Source organism: Schistocerca piceifrons, chromosome 7 (assembly GCF_021461385.2).
Source record: "Schistocerca piceifrons isolate TAMUIC-IGC-003096 chromosome 7, iqSchPice1.1, whole genome shotgun sequence".
Taxonomy (NCBI): domain Eukaryota; kingdom Metazoa; phylum Arthropoda; class Insecta; order Orthoptera; family Acrididae; genus Schistocerca; species Schistocerca piceifrons.
The window spans coordinates 588,054,607-588,071,315 of record NC_060144.1 but is presented as its reverse complement, the minus strand read 5'-3'; positions in this window follow the sequence as shown (position 1 = coordinate 588,071,315).

The following is a 16,709-nucleotide window of genomic DNA, read 5'->3' as shown; positions in this document are numbered from 1 at the left end:
ACAACCTTCACAAAGCGCACAAACTTTTTCACAGTACCTATAACACCAATGTCCACACTCCATCCTCCTCCCCTGAAGAAACTGGCTCATCAGTGCAATGAAATTCAGGAATGATATTCTGTGAAACTTAATGGCAGTTTAAAACTGGGGACCGAGTTCAAATGTCAGTCCGGCACACAGTTTTAAGCAACCAAGAAGTTTCATACCAGCGCTCACTCCGCTGCAGAGTGAAAATTTCATTTTGGCACAATATGCTAGCTTACCTAGTCCTGTCACAAATTTAGCTATATATGAAAAAAACGGTTCTCAGATATCTACTCTGCATAATTTTAACAGAATGTCGATTATTCACATTCAAAAGAACCCGTTTTTCTTCGATACTCAACTAAAGTAATATCAAGTCACAGTTTGGCATCAAATACCAAAGGAACGTGAAACTCAAACACTCTCGTAAATAGATTCGTAAATACGTTCGTCAATAACTAAGGAAATAGCCGGCTGATGTGGCCGTGCGGTTCTAGGCGTTTCAGTCAGGAACCACGTGACCACTACGGTCGCAGGTTCGGATCCTGCCTCGGGCATGGATGTGTGTGATGTCCTTAGGTTAGTTAGGTTTAAGTAGTTCTAAGTTCTGGGGACTGATGACCATAGATGTTAAGTCCCATAGTGCTCAGAGCCATTTGACCTAAGGAAATTGCTACAGTTTTATTCAGTTTTTGTTGTAAGAGCCAGATAAGATCACACTTGGCTATTGAAATGTCGTGGTACGACGTCTTACTGAATGTAAACTCATATACAGTATATTCTTATTCAAACGTCCCAGTCCCATAGTGCTCAGAGCCGTTTGAACTAAGGAAATTGCTACAGTTTTATTCAGTTTTTATAGTAAGAGCCAGATAAAATCACACTTGGCTATTAAAATGTCGTAGTACGACGTCTTACTGAATGTAAACTCATATACAGTATATTCATATTCAAACTTCCCACCAAGCGGTCTAAGGCGCTGCAGTCATGTACTGTGCGGCTGGTTCCGGCGGAGGTTCGAGTCCTCCCTCGGGCACGGGTGTGAGTGTTCGTCCTTAGAATAATTTAGGTTAAGTAGTGTGTAAGCTTAGGGACTGATGACCTTAACAGTTAAGTCCCATAAGATTTCACACAGAATTTTCTTGAACTTTCCATCTATAGTGTGCCTTACAGTAATGGCGGACATGTGGCCTGACTGTGATTCGTCAGCACTCAGAACTTTATGGCGGATGCCACAACTGTCGCGGCACAACATGTACCGCAAGAGGACACGAAAACGCGCCCGATAAAAACACTACACAGGTTCATGAAAGCACACGCTTCGAAAGAATCCGGGAACACATTTAATAACAGCTACAATAAAATGAACGAATAAGATACTGGCAGTAAGTAACAATAACTATTATTAATGATGGGTCAACAATGTCAAAATAGATAGCAAACTCTCTTCACTGAAATTACATTTATTTCTGCGGACAGAAAACACAGAGGAAAGATTGTCACCAAAGGAGAAAGAAATTACATTTAAAAATTAATTAAGTTATTTGAGTCTTTGTAGAGGGGAGAGAGCTCGGCGTTGCCACTTATCTTTTCGTAGACTATATGATGTGACTTCAGTCGCCACTCGGTAATGCTGGCAGCGTAATTATCGTAGCTCCATCAGCCATGAAATTACATTGCATACATACTCTTCCTCAGTGTATAATTCACCAGACGAAAATATTATCTGCCGTTGCATTCTTTTTGTCGTAAGCTATTTAGACGTAGATGTTGCTGTATAAATCACAATCGTGTGTGTATGATTACAACGTTCTTTAGACAGGCGTTTCTGTTACTTAAGTCACGTACACAGTTTCAAAATATTATGCAGTGCAATTTTACCCGCTTATCGCAGAAGTAACAAAGGGTCTGCATTTAGCTGTCTGTATCGCGAATTCAGAGTTCTGGCGAAAACAGAACAGCACGTCAAAAACATTTAAAGATTCTCGTCAGAAACAGTCAATGTTTTAACTAGTACAGCAGCTCGTTAACCTACACACAATATAATAAGTTCAAAGTATATTAGTTAGTACAACTCGCAAAGTGAGTTACATGCGATACGGTTCTAACCATGACAATCGAAGTCCATTCGCGTAATCATTGTCACCTCTGTTTATGATATTCAACGAAGTTTACAGTACTCTGTAGTCCAACATTTTCCTTTGTGACATCCACGTCAAAATTTAATTTATACCGTCACAAAAGAAGAAAAAAAAAAGAACGCGGACATATATTTTCATATGCTTTTGTGTAGCATGATTATACAACACACGCTCGAATGCCACGCTGTGCGAATGTTCGACTGGCAACTATCGATATGGTTTCGCATCACATTTCACACAAGTGCTGCATATTGCATTTGCTTTCACAGAGCGCATTTCACATTAGAGACCATCAAACATACATTGACACTTTTGCACACTCAGTTTAAAGAGGTTCATGTAGCAGTATTAATAAAGGAAAATACCATTACATTTCATACTACCGAGAGAAATAACACATATTTTTAACTATCAAGGGTATGTGCACAGAGTAAATGCAGCAGAAGAAAAAAAAGAAGAAAAAGTAGCAAAAAAATCTCTCATCGTTAACACATCTGCACAACACCCCAATCCCTCTCCACCATTGCCTGGGGATGGTCACTAAGCAAGACCCAACATCAGCATCATCGTCAGCAAATCTACTTCGGGAGTCTCACCATTAGAAGTCATCTCTATGCAATCATCATCCCTTTTTATTTATTTTATTTACATGCCAAGTTCCGTAGGACCAAGTTGAGGAGCAAATATCCAAGGTCATGGAACGTTTCACTACATGAAATCACAAAATAAAAGTAATAACAGATAAAAATAAAATCTGTATTAACCCTAAAAGAGTCAAATCATTTCATGGAAGTCCTCGACAGAATAGAAGGAGCGGCCTATGAGGAAACTCTTTAGTCTCGATTTGAAAGCGCGCCGATTACTTCTAAGGTTTTTCTATTCTTGTGGTAGCTTTTTGAAAATGGATGCAGCAGTATACTGCACACCTTCCTGCACGAGAGTTGAGGATAACCGATCCAAATGCGGGTTTGATTTCTGCCAAGTATTAACTGAGTGAAAGCTGCTTATTGTTGGAAATAAGCTAATATTGTTAACAAGAAATAACAGTAAAGAGTATATATATATTGAGAGGTCAATGTCAAAATACTCAAACTAGTGAACGGGGATCGACAAAACGTTCGTGAACTTACACCACTTACTGCGCGGACCGCCCATTTCTGAGCCAAAAATTCCTTTTAGAGTGGTAAGAGTTACCCCAAAGTATAATACCATTCGACATAAGCGAATGAAAATAAGCAAAGTAGACTCATTTTCGTGTCGAACGATCACTTACTTCAGATACCATTCGAATAGTAAAAATGGCAGCACTGAGTCTTTGAACAAGATCCTGAACGTGGGCTTTCCAAGACAGTTTACTATCTATCTGAACGTCCGCCCCCCGGTGGCTGAGTGGTCAGCGTGACAGACTGTCAATCCTAAGGGCCCGGGTTCGATTCCCGGCTGGGTCGGAGATTTTCTCCGCTCAGGGACTGGGTGTTGTGTTGTCCTAATCATCATCATTTCATCCCCATCGACGCGCAGGTCGCCGAAGTGGCGTCAAATCGAAAGACCTGCACCAGGCGAACGGTCTACCCAACGGGAGCCCCTGGCCACACGACATTTCATTTCATTTCAACTATCTGAACAGCTAGAAATTTGAACTTCTCAATTTCACCAATCATATGCCCATTCTGTGAAATTAAAACGTCAGTTTTTGTTGAATTGTGTGTTTGAAACTGTAAAAATGGAGTCTTACTGTGATTTAGCATTAGTTTATTTTCTACAAGCCATGAATTTATGTTATGAAATGCACTATTTGAAACTGAGACATTGTTGCACACAAACATCCTTTACTACCAAGCTAGTGTCATCAGCGAACAGAAATATTTGAGAGTTACCCATAATGCTAGAGGGCATATCATTTTTGTAAATAACGAACAGGAGTTGCCCCAACACTGATCCCTGGGGCACCCCCATTTCAATGTACCACACTCAGACCACACATCACAGCCATTCGCAACACTGTGAATAATGACCTTTTGCTGTCTGTTGCTAAAGTAAGAGGTGAACCAATTATCAGCTATTCCCCATATTCCGTACCCTGTACTTAATATCGCCTATTGCCACCTCCTTTTGTTATTAATATCACTTTATGTTCAAAAACCTGTTTACTGAAAAGAGGTTACATGGTGGAATGAAGTTACATCGAAAAAAGCTTTATTTTCTCTCTTTCTGGATCGCTCCGAAGATGGCTGAACGGTTTATAGCTGAAATATTAGTGATCAAGTTTGGTTTCTTCTCTTCCCAGATTTATAGATCAAGTAATACGCCACCAAAAAACAACATTTCGTAAACTAATGTCAGATAGTTGAAGGTGACTTAATTTCCACCCTCACGACCTGGTCATGGTAACTATTCCTAGCTCCTTCACGTTTGATAAGTCCTTCTTCATTCCGATAGCAGTTAGAACCGATCGTCGGCGACTAGTGTGGTTCACACTGTTTCTGCTGCCCAGCACGCGACCAACATTACTCGAGAAATACCTTTTCTGAATCTTAATAACTATGCAGGCAGTTGACCATCTTCCTTCGACAGCCTCCTATTCCACCTTTTAAATATTTGAAGTCGGAATGAATCTTCTTGTACTTTTCTCCATTGACTTGACAACATTTCTGTAAGTGTTCTTATACTGCTCGCATTTTGGTTCAAATAACCCAGGCCATCTTGTATTAATGAATTTGCTTTTCTGTCTCATAAACAATGAATTTTCCTTCTCCATAGCTGAGAGGTTTCAACTGCTTTCATTGTGTGTGTTTTCTTGTCAAAATCTCCTACTATATTCCCTGTGTTAGCCTGATAACTCTTATCAGACCTAGAAAGGCGACGCAGTTCTTAAGGTTCTGATCTGATATTACGGAAGAACGGGATTCGAGCTCGCAACCTAACGTCTGGAGTCGAAATACGTGTTTTAATTAGTTTCCATAAATCGATTAAAATGGATGGCAATAGTACTCCATTCGAAAAGATCACGAACGATTTTCTGCCTCTCCTTTGTGTTGCGTTCGTTCGTGCCCCATCTCAATAGTCTTCCTTACTGATGACAATATTTATATACCGGGGTAAGTCAATTGTTATCCGCAAAGTAGTTATAAAATTTTATTTTTATCAAATAGGAAAAATACTAGAACATCATTTTTCGACATTGTCTCCTTACGTACCAACACACTTGGTCTATCGTTGTACAAGAGTCCTGATGCCCTCATAAAAAAAGGTTCTCGATTGAGCTGCTCTGGGACCGCGCTGCTGCTACGTCGCAGGTTCGAATCCTGCCTCGGGCATGGATTTGTGTGATGTCCTTAAGTTAGTTAGGTTTAAGTCTAGGGGACTGATGACGTCAGATGTCATGTCCCATAGTGCTCAGAGCCATTTGAACCACTTTTTGGTTGAGCTGCGAGACAGGAATGCACCGCGTGCTTCACTGCTTCGTCCGAGGCAAATCGACGGCTCCTTAATGCCTGTTTAAGTGGACCAAACAAGTGATAGTCAGAAGGGACAAGATCGGGATTATATGGAGGATGATCCAGTACTTTAGCCGCGCGGGATTAGCCGAGCGGTCTCAGGCGCTGCAGTCAAGGACTGTGCGGCTGGTCCCGGCGGAGGTTCGAGTCCTTCCTCGGCCATGGGTGTGTGTGTGTGTATGTTTGTCCTTAGGATAATTTGAGTTACGTAGTGTGTAAGTTTAGGGACCGATGACCTTAGCAGTTACGTCCCATAAGATTTCCCACACATTTGAACATTCTGAACATTTTTGAACGTTTTTTTAATCCAGTACTTTAAATTTGAGTTTCTGGAGCGTTTCAGCAGGGTAGGCGGCAGTCTGCGGACGGGCATTGTCATGCAACAACACAACACATTTTGACACCAATCCTCGGCATTTGCTTCGAATTGCAGGATTTAGCCTGGCTGTAATCATCTCACTGTAACGTACACTGTTTATTGTTGTGCCGCTTTCCCCATAATGTTCCAGTACTGGACCTTGTGCGTCCCAAAAAACCGTAAGCATCAGTTTTCCTGCGGAGGATTGGGTCCTAAACTTTTTCTTTCACAGTTAATTTGGATGTTTCCATTCCATACTCTGCCGTTTACTCTCCGGTTCGTAGTGATGGACCCTGTTTCGTCACCAATAATGATCCTGTCTAATAAGTTGTCCCCTTCGTTATCATGGCGATCCAAATGTTTTTTGCAGATGCCCAAGCGAGTTTGATCATGCAACTGTGTGAGTTGTTTTGGGACACCCATCTTGCAGAAACTTTACGAAACCCACATCTGTTGTGAACGATTTCGTAGGCAGAACCGTGACTAATTTGCAGACGATGTGCCACTTCGTCAATAATTAATCGTCTGTCCAAGAGAATCATTTCACTTGAACGCTCAATGGTTTCTTCATTTGTGGTGGGAAACGGTCGTCCTACGCCTTCATAGTGCGTAACGCTTGTGCGACCATTTCGAAGCTTTTCAGTCCATTCGTAGAAACTCAGTTGTGGCAAAGCACTTTTCCCGTACTGTACCGAAAGTCTTCGATGAACTTTGGCCCATGACACGACTTCCGACCACAAGAAACGGATCACTCAACGCTGCTCTCTTTGGTGCAAATAGACAACGGAGCAGCCATGGTTAACAGGACGACAGCAATAACGAAACTCACCTAGCAGCTTGAAAATTGCAAAGATATAACAACAAATGAACCAAGTACGTGTCATCATCGTAAAACGGCAGTACTACTAAAATAAGCATGGTATATAACACATGGTATATAACTAAAATGCGAATAGGAATTGACTAACCCTAGTACTATTTTTTTCCTAGTCTGACCACAGTAAACTGACCGTAGGAAAGACAGATTCCAGGTCGGGATTCATTGGAAGAATTCTCAGGAACTGTAGTGCAACGACAAAGGAGGAACCTTAAAAATCTACTGTTGGCCGATACTTTATTATTGCACGCCAGTCTGGAAACCTTACCAGATAGCATTGATGGATGAAATAGAGAAGATCGTAGAGAAACAACGCTTTTCTTCAGAAATTTGTTTTGTAAACTCAAAACCTTCACGGTGATGTTCATCGAACTTAAAATTCTTAGAGAGTACGTTCGCAGAAGAGTTAACCAACGTACTGCTTCCACCAAGTCATACCTGGTAAAAAGACCACGAAAGAAAAATCAGAGAGCTTCAAGCCCACATCGAGGCTTACGAGCAAGGGTTCTCCCCGTTCACCTTTTGTAACTGGAACGGAAGACAAAGAGGTTAGTGACAGTGGCTGGCTGAGTACACATTGAAAGGTGGCTACACTGAGCCACTGCGCCAGAGATTGCGCCAAAGAGTACTATTAAGCCGCCTCCACAGTGCCTGTTAAGAACTCGTAGAAGTCAGTGTGTGGGCAGAGCTCGTAGAAGACAGTTCGTGTTGAGATGTGCTAGTGGGCAAGGTTTGTCGAGATGTTGTAGTAAGGAGTGTTTGTTCCACGTTTTATCCAGTTATTTGATGGGAGGGATAGCAGATGTTATTGTAATGATCAGAGTGCATTTCGTCAATATATATGAAGGTAAAAACCACAATGTTCTTTTATTATTTGTGTGTCTCAAATAATGCATCTTTACAGGTTCAGTCAACAAAGCATCTGGCTTGTGTTCTTGTATTACAGTGAATTCTGGTTTTCTTGCGTAATTATAGTTTTTCTAATTTTCTTTTATCACGTCAGTATAATTGGTATTTAAAAATTCTTGTCTTGTTGGAGATGAACCGTGCCAGATGTGTACGTTGAGTCATACTACCACATACAGAACAGCTACACTTGTGCTTGTTGGTTTCGTAGGTTTCATAGTTGCTGGGGACTTAATTAATTGTGTCAACGAAAAATTTCATTTCATTCTTGTTGTTGTTCTTTGCAGTCAGATAGCGTAACAATACGAGTCAGGGCCAACCGATTACGAGAATAGCGTAATCGAGCATAACAGCTACAAAAAATCTAAAAATATTTTCAATCATATTTAATTAAGGCCCCATGCACGTGGCGACCGCTGCTTCGGATCGTCCCTTGAAATTCTTCTGATTGTAAAAATAGTATACTGTAGTATTGTTGTAGTAATTTGTAGTTCAGTAATTGTAGTCTGTATTGAATGTGTAGATTTGGTAATTGTCATTCTTCTAATGGTATTTTTTTCTCAGAATTTGATTTGTTGTCTTGTATACGCATTTGACAATTTAGTGCAATTATTTCAATTGTTTGGTTAATCGTGTTTGAGGGAAACATTTTATGTAAATGGTATTGTTGGAGAGAAAGAGTCATTGTGTGTAATTTTCGTACAGGGACGAATTTTTTATGTTTTGTAAATGATTACACGGTCGATGAAAAAGGCGAAAATGATGAATAGTGAGAATAACGAAATTGTTAACATGGCGAACTCGCCAACAGAGGAAAACAGTGTCATGAATAATGTAGTGGAAAACAATTTAATAAGTAGGGAAAATAGTCCGGAAACAGTTCAAAATTTTTCACAATCGAAAAATTTTCAGAATACGATATTAACGACAGAAGAGATGGAGCAGTTGATGGGTGCAATATTAAATTTGGGATCACAAATAGGAACAATTAAAACAGGTATAGGAACAATTGAAACTGAGATGGGAACTTTGATATCTCAAATTAAAACAGAAATGAAAGCAATGACAACACGCTTATGCTCACAAATAGGATCAATTAAAACAGAGATGGAAACAATGACAACACGGTTAGACTCACGAATAGGGACGGGTTTCAAAAACATGAAAGATGAATCAAAGAAAGAAAGTAGAGAAGAAGTACAACCGATTCTGAATGCTCACAATAATAGTTTAATTTCAATAGAAATTAGACAAGAGGAACAGGACAGAGAACAGGAAGAAAGAGATCGCGTGATAGTACAAAAATTTTCAGAATTAAATTTACAACGTGCACACGATAAGGAAGAAATACTTGAGAGAATCGAGGAGTCCGTATCAAATGACAGATTAAATAACATAACACAACAATATGAACAGTTAATTACCAAATGTGTCAATACTGAAACCCGAGTCGCGACGCTTACGGAAGACGTAAATAAACATAAAGAACAATTAAGTGACTCATCGGAAAGAGTTGAGGAGATCTCAGAGAAATTGACAAGTGTTAGTTTAGCAGAAGGGTTTGAAGAAAATAATTTGTTTCATTTACGGGATGCGACAAGAGAGCGCCAAGCGCGCGAACTTAACAATAATCGTCATTGGGACTGGGACAGACGCGGTAGGTCTTTGTCGCCACGAGGCGAAAACTTTGACTATAAACACTTTTTGACTGTTCGGAAATTTAAGATCTTCCGCAACTCTAAGAATGACATACATCCATGTTCATGGTCAGGTCAATTTGCGTACGCACTTCCGCCAGATGTGCCACAAAGACACAAACTGGAAATTATGTGCGGCTATTAATGTCCTCAGGGGATTCACTACTCTAAGTGAATATGTGCCGTAGCGAGCATAGGGCCCCGAGCTGTAGTGGTGCTATTTCCCTTTTAGTTTTCTGCACCGCTGCCTACTCTTTTACTATTCTTTGCATCTGTCAAACCAACTCTTCGACTATCAATCTATCTAGTGAGTAAGTAAACAATAACCGGATATGACGATTTTACCCAAAAGTGACTTCGGAAATTACCATTTGGACTTATTGTATCTTCATCAGCATTCATTCGTAGTTAAAATGAAAATTTACCTGTTTATCTTCGTGACAACATTACTTCATATGTTGACGATATTCTTATTGCTAAACATTCTTGGGGTGAGCACAACAAAATTTTGGATTCATTATTACGTACTTTTGCACGAGTTGGCATTACAGTGAACTTAGAAAAATCTGAATTTGGTCGTTCTCAGGTGAAATTTCTCGGTCACATTATTTCTACAGAAGGTATTCTTCCTGATCCAGAAAAATTAGACGCTATTCGTAATTATGCTGTTCCTACTACAAAACGTGATGTTCGTAGTTTCCTTGGTGTCTGTAATTTTCTTCGACGCTTTGTTAGATTGGACGATTTGGCCACACCTCGTTTATGTGAACTATCTGGAAAGAAATCTAATTGGTGTTGGGATGAGGAAGCTCAGTCAGAATTTGAACAACTTCGTGATGCTTTAGTTGCTGCTCCACTTCTTTCACATCCGGATTTATCTAAAGGATTTTGTTTGGCAACTGACTCATCATACAAAGGCCTAGGTGCACACTTATTTCAAGAGATAGAAGAAAACGGCGTTGTAGTACAGAAGACTATTGCATTTGGAAGTCGCGTTCTCTCTAAATCAGAAAAGAATTATTCGATTACGGAACTTGAAGCTTTGGCTGTTGTTTGGGCTTTCACAAAATTTCGCACATTTTTGTTTGGCAGACATACTAAGGTTTATACTGATCATCGAGCTCTGGAATTTCTTATGTCAACAAAATTAACTCACGGCAGATTGTCACGATGGGCGTTGTACCTACAGGAATTTGACTTTAGTATTGTTTACATACAGGGTTCTTCAAATATTGTTGCTGATGCTTTATCACGTGCACCTATGGGTTTGAAACAGTGCTGAAGAGGACTGCAAAGAAAACAATTATTGTTTGATGTATATTCAAGGTGTTGCGTTTGAGAACTTTATTTCGTCTTCGCTCCAGGACATCGCTAAGGAGCAAAATAAGGATCCAATCTGGAAGGATATTAAGGAGAAGTGGAGGAGAAAGGAAAGTGTAGCGATTAGACAGCATTATTTAGTTCGCAATGACATTCTTTTTAAACGAAAATCGGTCGACAACTCTGTTTGGTTAGTTTGTATTCCCGATGAGTGGGTTAATAAGCTGATTTGGTATACGGATTTCAGTTATGCACACTTTGGTCCCCGAAAATGCTTTCATAAATTACGGGAAAATTGCTACTTCAGTAATATGGAAAAACGTATTCGATCTGTTCTGGCCAAATGCAAATTATGTCAAAAGGCTAAGCCGCCAACAGTTTCTCACAGAGCACCGTTGTTTCCTATCATTCCAGCGAAATTAAAGGACATGGCTGCAGTTGATTTGTTCGGTCCAGTGGTTCGTTCTACTAATGGTTTTGCGTACATTTTTGTAGCAGTGGAGTTGACATCAAAATATGTGTTTTACACCTTTACGCAAAGCAACAGCTCGTTCAGTATCTAACGCTTTCATCAAACATTTTCTTAAAGAAGTTGGTCATGTTGATAAGGTTATATCAGATAATGGATCACAGTTTCGTTCTAAAATTTGGCTTCGTACTCTACAGCATCGTAAAATTAAACCAATCTTCATTTCACTTTTTCACCCTCAATCTAACGCTTCAGAGAGATGGATGAAGGAAATCAATAAATTGTGTCGTCTTTATTGTCATCAGAATCACAGAACGTGGGATCAGTATCTTCATATTTTTCAAAACATTCTGAATGAACTCTCTAATGATTCAACTTCTTTACCGCCTATATTGATATTATAAAATAAAGCACCGACAAATCGCATTTCTGAAATAGTTCCTTTTCCGCCTTCACGGAAACTGCGGCATTCTGAAGTTGTCAACCTGGCTCTGCAAAATATTGCATCTGCGGCTGCTAGAAGAGAGAAATCAGCAAAACGTCCTGGTCGTTTAAAAATTTTGTCAGTTGGTCAAAAGGTGTTAATTAAGTCTCATCGTTTGTCTCACAAAGGAAAAGGCTTGTGTCGCAAATTTTTTCTGCTTTATAACGGTCCGTATAGAATTCGCAAAATTATACATGATAACACTGTTGAAGTAGAAACTCTTAAATCACGACGCTCTAAGGGAATACATCATATATCAAACGTCAAAATTTTTGTGGAATGACATACTTGTGAGAAACTAACAGCTACATGTAAACACGCAGAGAGTACAAGGATACCGCGCTGTGTTTTGGCGGCGGCACATACTCAAAGCAACAGTCAAGTCTGCGCGCCGCACAAGGCAGTCGTTGACCGCGAACAATTGCTTCCTACGTCACGCGCCTACAGCTGATCGAGTGCTCATTGCGAATGCACTGACAGCCGTAAACAAATACACAGTTTAATTTCTCCGATTCAATTCAGTATAAAGCTATAGTGACTTGATGAATTATGTTATTAACATTCAGTATTTTTCAGGATACGGTTCTATAAAATATTTAAGACCTTCAGGTAAATTCTGTGCGTGTCCGACGTTAAGAGGACTTGCTATCGAGAAATTTTCAGGAAGAATGTAATTTCCAAGAAGAAACTAATAAACTAAAAAGGTAACTATTAATTGAGTTTATTTTTCAGGTAACATATTTCCACTTAGGTACGTACTTTAGACGTAATTTGCTGCTCGCGATTACGTGATTCATACTTTGTGCTAATTTCATGTTCTATGAATTTACTTGTGAAGCGACGTGCTTGCGTACGTTAACTGATTTTGACAACGATTATTAATGAACTGGGTTGTAACTTGTGTGTATTATGCATCGCTTAGCTGCACTGCTTTTTCACAGATATCATATTTTTTTAATTATGTGCCTGCTGTGCTTATTTATTTAAATTATAATTGTAACCTGATTTATTGTGCTGATGTGTTTAGGTATGTAAGTTATACTTTGTGATTTATCTGCTTGCGCCTTCATGTTTACTTATTAAGATGACATATGAACATTTATTTGCTTATGCTGATATGATGCTAATGACATGTTTACTGCTTTGCGTATGGATTGCATATTTATACATATCTGTTGTTGTCATAACTACTCTTTAATTTGGTGTATAGAAATGCTGATATACTGTGTACAAACAGAGAGTTTAGGTCACACTATTGGATTAATTATAGATTGTTCGCTTAGCAGAGCCTCGTTGTAGGAATTGTGCTGCATCCACTTGTTGACATTCTGTTCTCTACTGGTATATTTACTCGCTATTGCTTGTTTTGCTTACGCTCAGTGCCTTATATTTTTGAGATAAGAAAATGAACTGCTATAATTCGACGAACAACATTGGTACAAGAAACTTCATAGAAGTCACATGAGCTGAGGTTTTATGGAAGCTGTATAAATTTATGCTAATAGGAAGGAAGCTAACGACATGACATACCATTACTAGGTTTAGACCATTGACAGTTATTACACTGCATTTTTCGTGAGCAATTGAAATAGGAAGTGACACTTGATACAAGAAATACTCCACATGTTTGCTTCTGCCATAATTCTTGAAGTGGTGCACACACTGTGAAATATTGTGATCATTCACATTCCGTAATCGTACTTAATTACTGAGAGTTATTCGAACTAAGTCTGTTAGAGATCATGTATGCATTTCTTTGTTTATAATTCATAATGAGCAGAAGGTTTGGGTCAGATGGATTACACAGAGGTTGTGTGTTGACAATGTGTCTTCAGATTGTATGGGATGATGAACTGAAGTTTGCACTATGATTTTATCTGTACTTGTTCGAGGAGACTGACTAGAGGAAGGAGTTGTGTTGGAAGTGAGATGATATTGGCAATAAGGTTCATATTTATCGACGTATTGAAGAGGTATTATTGAGGTATTATTGAGGTATAGAGATTATATGAAGTTGATGGTTATTGGAGTTTTTGTGGACAAGAGGTAAGGTAAATGCTATTAATGATGAGGTTTATATGTATCGACGTATTGAAGAGGTATTATTGAGGTATTATTGAGATTATGTGATGCTGATGCTTATTGGAGTTTTGGTGTATAAGAGGTAAAGTAAGTGAGATGCATATTTTTTTTGTTGGTCTTATGGAACAAGGAGGATGAAGATAGCAGACTAGAACACTGAAGTAGAAGGAAGATAGTCTATACACACACTTTGTTAAATCACTAAGCAGTATATACTTTTTTTTGAAGAGAGGAAGTATTTGCATATCTTGGCTCACTGACAGTTGTTCAACAACAGTACATCTGATCTGGCTTCGCAAACATTGGTCTTGACATGATGACTATGACGTTGACTTAACTATTATTGACTGTGATACGTTGCTGCCATTACTACTTGATACACATGATGCACATCAGATTTTGACAGAATTGCATTTACACAGTTAACACTATTCAGTTACACAGTAGTACTTAATGTGGATGAAAGATGAGTGAGTGTGTTTTGTGTGTTTTCCTTTCCTAATCGTACCCACCTATCTCCTGAATATTATTGTATTTGTTTGTAGTGGCTTGCACTGACACCCATAAATATTATAGGTTTACTGATATTTGAGTATTTGTAATAGTTAATATGACAATTATCTGAAATCATTTGTGTGTTTATTAGAATTTATATGTTTAGTGTAAAAGCATTTGTATGTGTATTCAAACTATTGTTCATGCCTGAACTGTCTGATTAGTGATGGTAAATATGAACTGTTACCTGCACTTTACAACGTAATGTGTGACACTTAGGAATGATTAATTTCTGCTGATGAACTGAGTGATCAGTGATAGTGAATATTATGGACTGTTACTTGTACTTTATCTACATGATTGGTGTCACTAGGACATGTTTAGTTTCTGCTGATGAACAGTGTGATTAGTGATAGTGAATGTCATGGACTGCTCTCTGGACCTGCTCATCATTGCTAGGTGCAACTGATGGACTACTTGTATGGAAATGAAGTCACTTCTTGCTGTCTGCACCTACTCAACATTGCTGGGTGCCACTGATGAACTGCTTCTACTGAACTAATGTGACTTGTTGCTGTGTGTACCTCTGCAACTTTACTGGGTGCCACAGATGGAACTGCTTCTGCTGAAATGATGTCACTTGTTGGTGTCTGCACCTGCTCAGTATTGCTGGGTGCCACTAATGGAACTACTTCTACTGAAATGATGTCACTTGTTGGTGTCTGCACCTGCTCTCAACATTGCTGGGTGCAACTGATGGACTATTTCTACTGAAATGATGGTCACTTGTTGGTGTCTGCACCTGCTCAACATTGCTGGGTGCAACTGATGGACTGCTTCTACTGAAAAGATGTCACCTGTTGGTGTCTTTTTTTGTATAAACTAATCATTGAAAGCATTTTATATGAACATTTGTATAAACTGATTTTTTGTGTATTGTGTAAACTATTATGTAAAGCCACATGTATGAAAAAATTTGTATTGCTTACTGTATTTCATATATTAGGTTATTGAAAGGTCAGTGCAAAGCCAAAATTTTAACTAATTATGTGATGTTTAGGTATCAATATTATCTTTTATTTTTGTCTGTATTTTTGTGGACGAATTTGGTGGTATTTTCACCACCAATGCTGACAAAAATACCATCAAATTCTGGCCTGTGGAGGAGGGGCATATGAAAGGTGGCTACACTGAGCCACTGCGCCAGAGATTGCGCCAAAGAGTACTATTAAGCCGCCTCCACAGTGCCTGTTAAGAACTCGTAGAAGTCAGTGTGTGGGCAGAGCTCGTAGAAGACAGTTCGTGTTGAGATGTGCTAGTGGGCAAGGCTTGTCGAGATGTTGTAGTAAGGAGTGTTTCTTCCATGTTTTATCCAGTTATTTGATGGGACAGATAGCAGATGTTATTATAATGATCAGAGTGCATTTCGTCAATATATATGAAGGTAAAAACCACAATGTTCTTTTATTATTTGTGTGTCTCAAATAATGCATCATTACAGGTTCAGTCAACAAAGCATCTGGCTTGTGTTCTTGTATTAGAGTGAATTCTGGTTTTCTTGCGTAATTATAGTTTTTCTAATTTTCTTTTATCACGTCAGTATAATTGGTATTTAAAAATTCTTGTCTTGTTGGAGATGAACCGTGCCAGATGTGTACGTTGAGTCATACTACCACATACAGAACAGCTACACTTGTGCTTGTTGGTTTCTTAGGTTTCATAGTTGCTGGGGACTTAATTAATTGTGTCAACGAAAAATTTCATTTCATTCTTGTTGTTGTTCTTTGCAGTCAGATAGCGTAACAATACTAGCCAGGGCCAACCGATTACGAGAATAGCGTAATCGGGCATAACAGCTACAAAAAAATCTAAAAATATTTTCAATCATATTTAATTAAGCCCCCATGCAACATGTACACCACTGGCCTTTAAAATTTCTACACCAAGAAGAAATGCAGATGAAAAACGGGTATTCATTGGACAAATATATTATACTAGAACTGACATGTGATTACATTTTCACGCAGTTTGGGTGCATAGATCCTGGTAAATCAGTACCACCTCTGGCCGTAATAACGGCCTTGATACGCCTGGGCATTGAGTAAAACACAGCTTGGATGACGTGTACAGGTACAGCTACCCGTGCAGCTTCAACACGATACCACAGTCCATCAAGAGTAGTGACTAGCGTATTGTGATGAGCCAGTTGGTCGGTCACCATAGACCAGACGTTTTCAATTGGTGAAAGATCTGGAGAATGTGCTGGCCAGGGCAGCAGTCGAACATTTTCTGTATCCAGAAAGGCCCGTACAGGACCTGCAACATGCGGTCGTGCATTATCCTGCTGAAATGTAGGGTT